Source organism: Mustela putorius, unplaced genomic scaffold (assembly GCF_011764305.1).
Source record: "Mustela putorius furo isolate JIRA1106 unplaced genomic scaffold, ASM1176430v1.1 tig00000228_pilon_pilon_pilon, whole genome shotgun sequence".
NCBI lineage: Eukaryota > Metazoa > Chordata > Mammalia > Carnivora > Mustelidae > Mustela > Mustela putorius.
In genome coordinates, this window is record NW_025421322.1 from 5772875 (window position 1) to 5785971 (window position 13097).

General features: G+C 46.2%; 1 long non-coding RNA gene across 2 annotated transcripts; it reads left to right on the plus strand.

Annotated features, from left to right (window-relative positions):
• The first annotated feature begins 249 nt into the window (after nt 1-249).
• On the plus strand, nt 250-12883 carry LOC123391447. 2 transcript variants are annotated; one of them, XR_006606132.1, is made up of 3 exons: nt 250-462; nt 10750-10854; nt 12195-12883. It is a non-coding gene; the product is annotated as an uncharacterized LOC123391447 (long non-coding RNA). The 2 variants fall into 2 exon arrangements; XR_006606131.1 differs by having other exon boundaries at nt 250-432; nt 10725-10854; nt 12195-12882.
• Nucleotides 12884-13097: the final 214 nt, after the last annotated feature.

The following is a 13097-nucleotide window of genomic DNA, read 5'->3' on the forward strand; positions in this document are numbered from 1 at the left end:
TTTTAATCAAAAAACCCCCTTTTTTGTTTTTCTCCTCACATGGAATATGAGACTTGTCTTTCTCCTCATGGTAGACTGTGAATTGCCTTCCCAGTATCTGTTTTCTCCTTCAAATGTAATCATTTTAGCTGGGCATGGGGCTACCCAGTGAAAGACTACATTTCCCAGACTCCGTTTCAGCTGGGTGTGGTCACATGACTCAGCACAGGCCAATGTGATATGAATGTAAGCGACGTAAGCAACTTCCTGGTTACCTACTTAAAATACCTGAATGCTTTGTCTTGGTCTCTATCTCCCTTCCTTCTGGCTGGCAATGGTGAGGACTGGAGTAGTCACCTTGAACACCAAGGGGAAGCCTGTTGAGAGCAGAGCGGCTTGGCTTGGATCACCTGTTTACCTTGACTGCTGAGAGAGAAATGAACTACCACTGTGGTAAAGCCTCCACATTGTAGACTCTCTCTGGTATGGCAGCTTAGCCTGTACCTTAATATCCTCATCTCCACTTATGATAATCCTTCTCATTCTGTAAGGCTTCAGCCAGGCAGAAATGTGCCTTTTTCCATCCTTTGACTCCCTAAGTCCTTTGACCTACCTCCATCCTACTTTGGACTACTTTGGTCTATATGAGTCCTACTCGCTCTTTGCAGCTCAGAGAAGGCAGGAGCCAAATCTTAATCATTGTTTTATATTACACAAAGCCTTACAGACTGCCTTGTACCTGATTTAGCTTATTGGTTCTTTTGTTTTATTTTATTTTTTTTAAGATTTTATTTATTTATTTGAGAGAGAGAGCGAATGAGTGGGGTGGGGAGGGACAGAGGGAGAGAGAGAGAGAAGCAGACTCCTTCCTGAGCTGGGAGCCTGACAGGGGCTCAGTCCCAGGACCCTGAGATCATGACCTGAGCCGAAGGCTGGCCCTTAACCAAATGAGCCACCCAGGCACCCCCTGTTTGGTTCTTAATAAGTGAGTTGAATGAATGTATAGATTATTCTAAATTGTCTATATACACAATGAATTATAATAAAAGAGCAGGTTGTCGTATGTAGTTATGTAACCATATCCCAGAACTGCTGGATGAGAGGTCATTGTCAAGCCAGAGAATGACGTTCCAAGCTACCAGTCTTTCTCCTGTTCAGCATTACTATTGGCAACTTCAGTGAAATGGTCAGTACACCCATGGCCCCTGTGGATAACATAATGGGAAACCAATAAACTAGATAAGAGAATCAAGAACCGAAAACATCTGTAGAGATAAGAACAATGCATGAAAATGTAACCTCCATCAATAGAAGTTCTGAATATCAGTTCAAAAGTAGACAAAAGGAGAGAATGAAAGAAAACTCACTTAATTAAAGATTATATTTTTAAAAGGCTTCAGGATTTTATTTGACTGGATGAGTCAAGGCTATGATATGATGGCCAAAAAATGTTAGTGCAATTTTGGGCTGAATAAATTTACTCAACCGCTACCTACTCAGTGCCCCCTAAATGCTCAGTGTTGTGTGAGAGACAAGGATGAGCAAGGTGCAGGCCCTGCTTTGAAGCTTACAAAGCCGAGGCACATATTCCCCTTATAGCACAAGGCAGACGGCCTTTGGTGCCGCAAGAGCAAAGAGGTGGGAGCTTGGCCCAAGTGTGACCCCGAGTGAGTGGTTGAGTTTAGCCTGAGTGTGGGTTTGTGAAGAGCATGGAACAATAAGGTGTGTTGGGGGGAGCGGGGGTCCAGTACCAATCTGTAGGGGGTCCTTAGTGCCAGGCTATGGAGATTGGGATTTATGTGAAGAGAGGGACAACTGAAGAATTCTTCAGGGGGAAAAAAAAATCAGTGTTTTAAGAAGATTTCTTTGGAAGCAGTCTGCTGAGCAGATCAGAGTGGGGAGACACAACAATTTAGAACCGGAGGCATCTCTTTAGAGACTATCTTGTTCAATATCTTCACTTCATAAGAGGAGAAACTGGGGCCGAAGGTATAAATCATGTATCTAAAGCCGCAGAGCTATAGCAGAGACACAGCAAAACTGCAGTCTAGGGCTGGTGGCTCCTTAGTCCAGGGAGTGACAACAACAGTGATCAGAACTTGTATAGCTGTTGGGGATTAGGAAGGCATTTCTGGAGAGACTTGGGGCAAGGAAACCAGTGAAGGGACTAGGTCCACAGTCAAGTAAATAATATTGAGTCGTGGGAGTAGAAAGAGGTTGAGCTGTGCCAGAAATTGCTTGGATGCTGGGAGTTGGGAGGGAAGAAGCAGAGCCAAAGACGGCTGAATTGGGGGGCCTGGGAGACCAGCAGGACAGCAGTGGGACTGATGGACACTGGAAGCACAATGATGAGGAATAGGCTACAGGAGTTCCACTTTGGGTCCCATTTTAATAAAAGAGGCACTGACAGCTGGACTGGTACTGGGAACGCACGTCATAGGAAGGAGTGATGGAGCTGCTTAGTCTGGAGAGACCTACATTGTCTGCAAAAAGTGGAGCTGAGATTGAGGGAGGGATGTGGTGGCTGGCTTCCCATACCCTGAGGCTTCTCCGGAAGTCTGTGAGATTGCCTCCTACTTAGCCTGATACCAGGGGAAGGCAGCCATGTAGGAAAAGGCATGGAGAGGGCATGGACCAGATGTCTCTGCTCTGTGAAGCAACGCTGCGGAAGGAACAAAGGTTTTGGAGTCACATAGACCTGGGTTCTCGGCTCAGCTACGAGCTGTGTGACATTGGGTGAGTTGCTGGACTGCTTTGTGTCTCAGTTTCCCCATGTCCACACTAAAAAAGCCAGATTGGAAGACTCTGAAGCTCTGGTCAAGACACAAAATTTCTTAAAAAGAAAAGGCAGCTGATGTGCATAAAGTAAATGGGTGGAAATTTGGGGGTTGTCTGATTTGGATTCAGCTCCTGACACTGTACTAATATTGGCACTTGCTTGTGAGCAGCCAGCCTGCTTCTGTGGCACTGCATGATGGCGTGTAATGATGGGACGGAGCTGACATGTTCACAAAAAGCACTTTTCTCTGTGGGTAGGAGTGGGAAATAGTCCCATTTAGCTGATATCACTAATTTTTAAAGAAAACCATCTGAGCTACAGAGAACTGAAGAGGGATGTGGGAGCTATGAGTCAACCACTGAATTTCAACTGCCTTAATTTTACATTATAAGTGACACAGTTTTAAACTTTCTTAGATTTTATAAAACTTGTGATTTTTCTTTAAAAGAGCTCATCCAGATACATGTCAATACATGTTAAAAATACTGAACATTTACTCCCATCTTGAAGAATCCTTAAAACAATGATTGTGCTCTTAGCTATTTTCAATATAAGATCCATTTTCTGGCAGTCTTATAAACTGAGAAGTACTTTCTGTGCAAACTACCTTCTTCCAACAAAAAACCAGTTCTGGCTACCCTTACAGAATTTTAAAAATTCCCTTTCAAGTTATTTGGTAAGGGATAAAGTTGCCTAAAAGCATCCAGCATTTCCACTAGAAATGAAATATTCAGAAGGCTTCTGGATAAGCAATATTTATATATAGTTCTTTAAATCTTAAATATCTAATTCTTAAATAGCAGAAATGAGAGACTTGTCTCCCTTTACTGCAGTAGATTCAAAGTGACTTTACAAATTTTCAGGTAGAGAACTAAAATATAAGACCCAGAGATTACATAAGGAAGATCCCTGCTTTACCATTCTTACCTCAAGGCAAAACAAGACCCAGAGGCAGAACCGAATTTCAAAGCCTGACACAGAGGATTGTGGAAAATAATTCTATCAAATCAAAGTTGAGGGCAATCTCAGGACTGTGGCAGGGAGAAAAGAACATTGTTAAAAATAGACACTCATTCTCTTTTAACCACGGACAGTTCTTGAACATCTTACATTAGCAACCCAGATCGGACCCAGTTTTAATTCGTTCTCTGTCACTTAACCGTTCCTAGCTCGGTTTTTGCAGCACCGAAATGAGGGTGACAAGACATCTTCTTCACTGGCAGGATGAGCCTGTGGGCAGACCGGAGACGAGGCTCAGGAGGCGCTCTGTGAAGCTCACGGGGCTCCCCCATCACCAGCGGGGACCACTGCCTGTGGGGGACGCTAACACCTGGAAAGGACCAAGGACCAGTTGGCCAATAACACGCGCTGTCGGTTTCCAAACTGCAAGTGGCATTCAGCTTGAAATAGCATTATTAAGGGAGGAAAAAAAAAAAAAATCTGCTCTGCAGATCAAGACAGCGATATGCTGCCCTTTCCTGGCACAGAGCTCCTGCTTCCACTAATTAAAGTTCCACGCAGGTAGAAGAATGCGCGACCCGAGATCTGCCCTGTGGACCTAAAGGACAGAATTGTCTCCAGCATTTTTTTTTTTTTCCTTCTGGTAATAGAAAGCAGCATTCTCTTTGTTTAAAAAAGACAAGTGGGGGAGGGGACCGAACGGACGTAGGAGGGTTTGCTCAACCGCTCCAGAAAAACTGCTCTCCGCAGCTGGAGGGACGAAAGGGAGGGGCGCTAAGGAAAGAGCGGGCCACGCGGACAGGTACAAGTAACGCAACCAGGAACTGACTGAAAATGCCTGGGTGCCAGAGGAGGCATGGGGTGACACGGACGCAGAATGTGCGCTGGTGCGGGGGCGCGTGGAAAACAGGTTTCTCCTTCTAATTAGCTCTGTGGCTGGGAGCACCTGCTTCCTCCAGTTTCTGCCCATTACTTCCAGCCCAGAATTTTGTCTGTGGTTCTTGAGTCATGATGACCTAACGAGGTTTTGGGTCTGCTTGGATTGGGCGTCGGGTAGTGACTCTGTTCCCCTTCAAGGCCACCTCACAGACCCCAGAGCCCAGACCCCCAGAAAGGCAGCCCCGCCCCCCCCCCATGAGGGGTAGAGGGGCGTTCCCTCCAGTCTGACTGATGCCCTCTAAAGGAAGGCCAGGGACAGCACAAGCCTTTTTGAGGGTGACTTAGATCCTTGAAGCCAGATGTCGTTCTTTGCATGAGATGATGATTCCTCCCTCCCTGAGCCTCCCACTCCCCCTTCTTAAATGCGATATTTTCCAGGAATATGCTGGAGAGACTTCTTGCTGTTCTCCAGTGTCTGTTCTCTTCCTCTCTTAATAGAATCTCAATTTTTGCTGGTTGCCCAAAATAAAGACATTTCCCAGCCTTCCTTGTGGCTGGTGTGTGTGTAAATGTGGGCTGCAGCTTCTGGGGAGGGTCTGCCCCTGTGCCCGGCCTCTCCTCCCTGGCCTAAGGTTGGTGGCTACAAGGAGCCATCAGGACCATGCGGACGAGGGCCCACCTGCTGAGGATGATGAAGCAGTAAGACAAGAGGTGCTTGTGTCCGTGACACCCTTGAGTCACTTCACTGATCCTAGGCAGCAGACCTTCAAACTATTAGGTAAAAGAAATAAGCTTCGATATTGTTTACGTTTTTGATACTGTAGGTCTCTGTTAGATCCAGCTCACCGGTAGTCCCACAAACCGGCTTTTGGACTCGACTTTGCCTTCTTACTCTGATGGGCACTCAGAAAATCCATTTACCTTTGTCTCCATCTGAGGGAAAGGCATTTTTGTGAAGGACCCAGGAGCTCTTCAATAAAGCTGGGCTCTTCAACAATATTCCAGAAAATTTTTGTGATTGGAAAATAGGGATACTTAGTAGAGATAAAAATGTTGTTGCTGCTGTTGTTGTTTTAACGGGAGATTCTTTGGAAAGCAAATATCTCCAGAATGCAGTCTTCAGCTAAGTCTGCAGGGTACGCTCAGAGCCTGTGTGGTCATTAGGAGGAGGTGAGCTTGTGCAGAGAACACGGAGGCGCAGTGCACGACAGCAGGCTGGGCCCTGGGGATCTACAGTGCGATAAACACCATCCGGCTCTCGCTCAGACAGTTCTCTGTTATCTGCGCAAACACTGAGCACAAGTAAGTCACCAGAGTTGAAGCTGAAACAGCTGAGGTGGGCTAAGAGCCCAATAAGCCAAAGTCTGTTACGTATTATTGCACAGCCTTACAGGGAGAGGGGGAGCTTTTCGAGGCATAATGTGGAGGAATGTGTGCTGGGCTATTCCAAGCGTGGCCAAGACACATAATAAATAGATTTTCCACAGGAATCTATATAGTGTTCTCTTTTAACCCTAGTTATTTCATCCTAATTCTGAGGACACAATCTCTGATGAAGAGGAATACATATATATATATATATTTTTTTTTTCTTTCCATTCCTTGGTTAGAGTATAACATCATTTTGGATAAAATTCTTTACATAAATTCTTTTTCATAATAAAAAGTTTCACAACTATAACTTTCAAAGAATCTTAGTCCTAGACAGATGAGAGGTCCCTTTGGATGTGTTCAAGCAGCTGTAAACTCACATAAATCATGAATCTCGTCAGAGGTAGAGATGACCTCCACCTCCAGCACCCCTGATCTACCCAATGGTCTACTCTTCCTACTGATTCCTTTTTGAAGTCACACAAATTGTCTTTTTAATTAAGCATGCTATAATTTTTCCAGGAAACAGATTCAATCTTACTGGCTTGTATTGTCCATGAGTCACCTTTTGGACAATTGGGTTGACATTTCCTTGATTTCTGTCTTTTGGCACTCTCCTTCCTTATTCTCTGGAAGAATTTACGGCTGCTCAGTTATATCTGCTAATCTTTGCAGTGCCCTGAAAGCAAGTTTTTAGGGCCAAGAGACACAAATCTATTTTGTACAGCTACCTATATAGAGTGTCCTCTTTTAGCCAGATTGGTTTCATCCTTTCCAAGAGCTATCTTTGATGGAGAGGAAATAAAAAGGAGTTATTTGTTGATTTAAAGGTATCACGAAGAATGGAGCCTTTGATGAAGTGTTATACTTTTCTAATGTTTAAACATGGGTGGTTCTCCACCCTGGCCTTACATCAGAACCACTTAGAAAGATTAAGACAAAACAAAACAGGAAAAAAAAAAAAAAAGGCCTGGGTCCTACCCCAGACATCCTGACTTAATTGGTCTGGGGTGGGGCCTAGGCATTTGTATTTTTCTAATGTGTTGAATTGAGAATCACTGCAAATCTACCCATTAGAAAAGTTATGACTTTTCTTTTTTTAAGGCTTTGTTCCATAGGAAATCGTGTCTGCTGTCCCATCGGTTAAGTCGTGGCACAGCTGTGGTGGACAAAAAGAAATATTCAGGCTGTAAGCCACCTATTCGTGGGGGCCTCGGGCAAGAAGAGGTGCGGATAGACAATGTAGCTCCGAGGTTCAGAAGCTCTGTTTTTGGATAGAAGCATCTGAGAACCGCGTTTGAAGTACAGATTCCGGGAGCTCCATCTACCCTGAGGGATTCTGAATCAGCTGGGGACAGAAGGCAGGTGGGGACGACCAGGAATCTGCGTTCGTTACCTGCAGGCCCAGCAATGCCGATGCTACCGCCTTAGCCAGTGGCCCTCGCTGTCTTGGAACAGGCGTGGAACACAGTTTAATATAGTCAGAGCAGAACTTTTCAGTGTTAGATGTGACCCTGAGAGGCCAGCGATTGCTTGGAGCTCAGCAGATCTAAAAGGAAAAGCCTGGGGCGCCTGGGTGGCTCAGTGGGTTAAGCCGCTGCCTTCGGCTCAGGTCATGATCTCAGGGTCCTGGGATTGAGTCCCGCATCGGGCTCTCTGCTCCGCAGGGAGCCTGCTTCCCTCTCTCTCTCTCTGTCTGCCTCTCCATCTACTTGTAATTTCTCTGTCAAATAAATAAATAAAATCTTTTAAAAAAAAGAATAAAATAAAAGGAAAATCCTGATCCCCGACTACAGAAACAGATACTGACAAGGCCACGTTTTCTGGAAGGTTCCCAACATTTCCAGGTTGTTTCTCTGCCAATCCCTCCATAGCGGTGTCCTGCAATGTCTTGGCAGCTTTTGTCTTTACATCATGCCCCTTTCTTTTTAAAAAATGTGTTTAAATTCAACTAACATGGAGTGTATTATTAGTTTCAGAGGTAGAGTTCAGTGATTCATCAGTCTTATATAATACCCAGTGCTCATCACATCATGTGCTTTCTTCGTGTCCACGGGAGGGGGTCCAGTCACCCCCTCCCATCCAGCCAGCCCTAGAGTTTGTTTCCTATGATCAAGAGTCTCTTATGGTTTGACTCCCTTGCTGATTTCATCTTGTTTTACTTTTTCTTCTCTTCCCCTATATCCTGTTTTGTTTCTTAAATTCCTCATGAATTAGATCATATGATGTCTTTCTCTGACTGACTTATTTCACTTAGCATAATCCCCTCCAGTCTCACCCAGTCATTGCAAATGGCAAGATGTCATTCTTTTTGATGGCTGAGTAGTATTCCATCGTGTAGACATACATCTTCTTTAACTGTTCATCAGTCAGACATCTGGGCTCTTTCCATAGTTTATGCCCCTCCTTTCTTTACCTTTACCCTCCAAACACAATTTCTAAGTACTGACTAGCCCTAGTTGGAAAGCCTCAGCTTCCCTGGCTCCCATCTTCCTACAGATTCTAGTTCTTACCAGTGTCTCCCAATCGGGAGAGAGCTCCATCACTGGTCCAGAGTACCCCAGTGACTTCATTCTGTCATTCGGTCACATGTCAGTCATGTGACCATGTGACCCAGCTGCCTTTTGGAAGGCTCTCTCTTACACCATGGTGCCTTCTAGTTTCTGGTCATGAGATCCTACCCAGGGTCTCCTGAACTTTTTGCAGTGTGCACCTCATTCAAGCTAAGCCTCCCAGAGGCCAGAGCTGGACTCCATCCCGTCTAGGAGCCAAGTTGTCTGCTCACCCAGGCTCTTCCTGCTAACATCTGGGCATGGCTTTTTTTCTTCTTGTTTTCCCACCACTCGCCCACTGTCAGCCTGAATACCTTTCAACATGGAACTCCAAACTCTGTAAAGAGACATTTTCTCCTTCTAGGAGAGAAGTATATCTAAATAGTCTACTGTCATTTTTCATTCATCATCTCAAGAAATGAAATTATCAACACGTCAAAAATTTACCAAATGCACTCTTCTAGCAGAGCATCCTAGTAAAGGCTCAGAGAACTGAGACACACTTCTGTTTCAACCACATCTTGCCTCTTTCTGGAATCAGGATTAGGAAACCATGGCCGACAGAAGCTAGTGGCCTGTGGTCTACAAGTACTTACAACCCCCACAGGGAAATAAAATCACTTCTGATCGCTTCTAATTTTTGGATATATACACTCCTCTGACACCCCTTATCTTAGGGCTTCCATATTCCAGTCCTTAGCCCTGTTTCTGGAGTGCCTGGTAAATTCCAGAGGCTAACATCTCAAATTCTCTTTCCCTGATACAGTCTCCTAACTTGAAGCCCCATATATTATTCCTTATTTCCCATTTTTCCAGGAAAATTAAGGGATTCTCCAATTGTTCTACATCTGTGTCACACATTATTTTCTTAGCAATACCATGAATATCAAGGTTTATGGTTTCACCTGAGCCATTCATTTTCTTGCTCTCAAACTGCAGCAGAGACTTCTTGGGGAAATTATCCAATCTCTGACAAGCACGTTTTCCCAGATCTTCTTAAGTGAACTTTGGCTCTTGCTACAAGTCCACTGTTCTGGCATGGCAGCTGTTCCCCAGGTCATCCGCTTGCCAGAGATGATCACGAGTTTGGGAAACCCTTGTGAAAGAAATGGCAAGAGAGGGTTTTTGGCTCACCACCTTTTGCACTGTGGGTAGCCGGCTACCTCGATCAGCAGTGTATGGCACAGCCGGGTCTCAGAGGACCTTGTTCCTTGTTCCAGGGTCTGTTTTAATGTTCCCAAGGCCCAAAGGCTGGACCTGGCCCTTCCTCTGGTTGCTGCTCTCATGTGCTGAGGAAGGAGAGTGCTTCTCCCTCTTGCCGTTACAGATCTTTATTGCAGTCCTCTAAGGCTGGCCTGGCTTAAGTCCCCACTCAGCACCCACAGAGGAGCTCGCTTCATCACATCAGAGCTAGGTCGGAGACATGGGACTGACACCACTCAGGACCCCCTCCAAGGACACCCACCTGCTCCCAGTCACCCCCGACTGTCCTGAGCCAGCAGGAGTCCGTGCCACCCTGGCCGTCTCTACCCCGTGGCTAGGGCAGGTTCTGCCCTTCTTTTTGTTTGAGAATCTAATCTCAGCCAAGTGGGATGCAGACTATTAGTCCCAGTGTTCTTTTCATAACTTGTTCTGTTTTATTTAAGGATTTCCTTTTTAAGTCATCTCTACAGCCAATATGGGGCTTGAACTCACAACCCCAAGAACAAGAGTCACATACTCCACCAGCTGAGCCAGGCAGGAGCCCCCAACTTGTTCCATTTTAAAACAAACAAATATTTAAGATTCCCTGGAACTCCACATCCTCCTCCAGTGACTGGCTCGTCTCTCAGTTCCCTTCACAAAATAACTCTTGAAATGGCTGCTCTATCCCTGCTGTTTCTACCTTTCTTCTTTAGCCCATTTTTTGGCTTCCATTGGCACCACTAACTTGAAGGTGATCTTGGTAAGATCACCAGTGCACCCACATGCCGCCAAGACTTGGCTAGTGTCCTCTTACCGGCCCTCCTCTCTGAGACCCTTACAGGTGAGCACCCCCTCCCCAAAGCACCCTCCTCTGAGCTGCTTGACTCCCTCCTCTCCTGGCTCTTCTCTCCTTCCCAGACTCTTTTTCCTCAACTTCATCTGAATGTTAGGCTCCTTGAAGTTCCTCTCTTTTCCAAGTGATACCACCCCAGTCTTACAGTTTTAAATACCTTCTTCAGGTTGACAAACATTTGTTATCTCCAGCCTAACCTCCCCGCAAGAATCATTTCTGCACGTGGACACCTGTGCTCCAAGTACGATGTCCTTGACATTGGCAGTTGGCTGATGGGCATCCAAGCCTGTCCAGAGGTGAGGTCTTAACTTCCTGGCATGCTCATCCCCCCATTCGTCCCTCACCTGCTTCCCTATTAGATTGGTTTACCGCATCACTATCTGGCTGACGAAGCCAGAAACCTGACAGCTTTGATTCTTCCTTTTCTTTCATCCAAAGAGAAGTCATCAGAAAGCCCAGTCAGTTCTAACATAACTTTTAAAACAGTCCACTTTTCTACTGACACCACCCAGGTTCAAGTCTCCACTGCCATTCCCCAGGATTGCTGTTAAGTCTCCTAATTCATCTCCCAATTTGTCTCCCACTACCACGCTTGCTACCTTCCAGATGATTCTCCACACAGCAGGAAGGTGTGCACCTTACAAAATCTAAATCGGGTGGCATCCCTCCCCTGCTCAGAACATCTCCAATTCCTCCCACTGTATCTGAAAGAAAGTCCAAAAGCATCATCACAGCTGGCAAGGCCTTGCCTTCTCTGGCTCCTGCTCACCTCCAAACCTCACCCCTGCCACCCCACTCCGAATGCTCTCTACACTCCAGCATGTAGGCCCTTTCCATTCCTACAGCAGGCTAAGTTCTTGCCTGCCTCGGGGCCTCTCTACTTGCTATTTCCTCAGCAAGGCCCAAGTCATCTGGCCTCCAGAGGGGAATCTGATGGCCACCCTCTCTGGAGAAGGACACCCCCATGGTACTTTCACAGTGCCCTACCCTGGTAAAAGAACCCTTCTACCAACCCCGCTTAGGGCTGCACCCCCAGGGACTGACCTAGGAAATCAGTACCAAATGATGGTCCAGAGGTGGGTCTGTGGGCCTACAGATTGCTAAGGACCTACCACCGTGTGCCACAGCTCCCCAAGAAGGTATGTGGTTTAGGATCTGTCCCCTCCACAAAGGGGTGCTGCACCCCTCCCCGAGACCGTGGGAACCTGGTGGACAGCCCCAGTTGTGGCCCCTCTGGATCCAGCAGTGTTCCTGCTGAGGCCAGCCTCCTCCTGCCCGGCCCTGCACCGGGCTCCTCTGCTGGGTGACTTCCGCTTGGGGACACTCCATGGGCTGGGCAGCTTTCTCAGAACTGGGCTGCATTCTGCCACTTCTTCCCAGTTCTTCTGTTCTTAGCCTTCCTCTCACAGCTGTGAGCACTGCAAGGTGCTCTGGAGGCTTGCCAGGCCTATTCCCACCCTCCCTTTATCCTTCACAGTCCTGTCCCCTTATCTTCCTAGTCCGGGCTGGGCATCCGTTTCCCAGGGGCCCCTTTAGATCCTTGAAATATTGATACTACAAGGCATGGTCGAGAAAAATAAGCTCTTGTTTGATACTGTGTATAAAGCCACCTGCTCCCTTCCCATACCTCTTCCAGGCACGACCTTCAACTCAGAGAGACTGAAGTTCTGTGCCCGAGAAACTTCTGCTCTACCATCAGAGGCTCCAGATCACAAGATACATCCCAGACTTCATTTAACGTATTTGTTCCCACCGGAGCAAGCAGGCAAGGCAACCACTGGCAGACACGGCCAGTTCTGCACAACCCGGGCCCGTGCTCCCAAAAGGCAGGTTCAAGTTCCTACTTAGCCATCTGGAAATCCCTCAGTAAGGTACTTCACCAGGTTCTGCCACTTGTTGGGGACTACTGACATTATCTTTGTCGCTCCTGGTGACTAGAAGGGTTCACGAATCTCATTCTCTTGAGAGGGAGAGCCACATTTGATTTTCTAACTTGCTTATGTGGCACCTTTTCACAAGGTGAAATCAGTCTCCAGTCCTGTTACGGTGTAAGCCCCATAAACACCAACTGTCTGCTTTATCCACTACTGTAGCCCATAAAGTCGTTCTGTAATTGAGCACATTGTCCTACAGTTGTTTTCACATTTTCTGGAACTCAGAATAATCAAGTGACTTTCCCCAAATCACACGGTCCTTTCCAACAACTCAGATACCAAATATTCAAGCAGCTTATCGGCCTGGGTCAGGAAATTAGGTTGCTTATTGTGTGTGATTAACACTTATTGAATACTCTAAGCACTTAATGCTTACATCACATTTAAGAGGTAATGAACTCTTATTATCATCTCTGCTTTAACCAATGACAGAATAGGTTTGGCTCAGTTAGGTGACCTCCCTGAAGTCACACAGGTCAAGGGCAGGGCTGAAACTCAAACACACATGAGTTCAGAGCTCATGTTCTAGATGCTCGCACGATACTGCTTCATCCCAAATTACAAGAAACAATCACTCCCTTCAAAACAATCAGAACTTAAAGGAA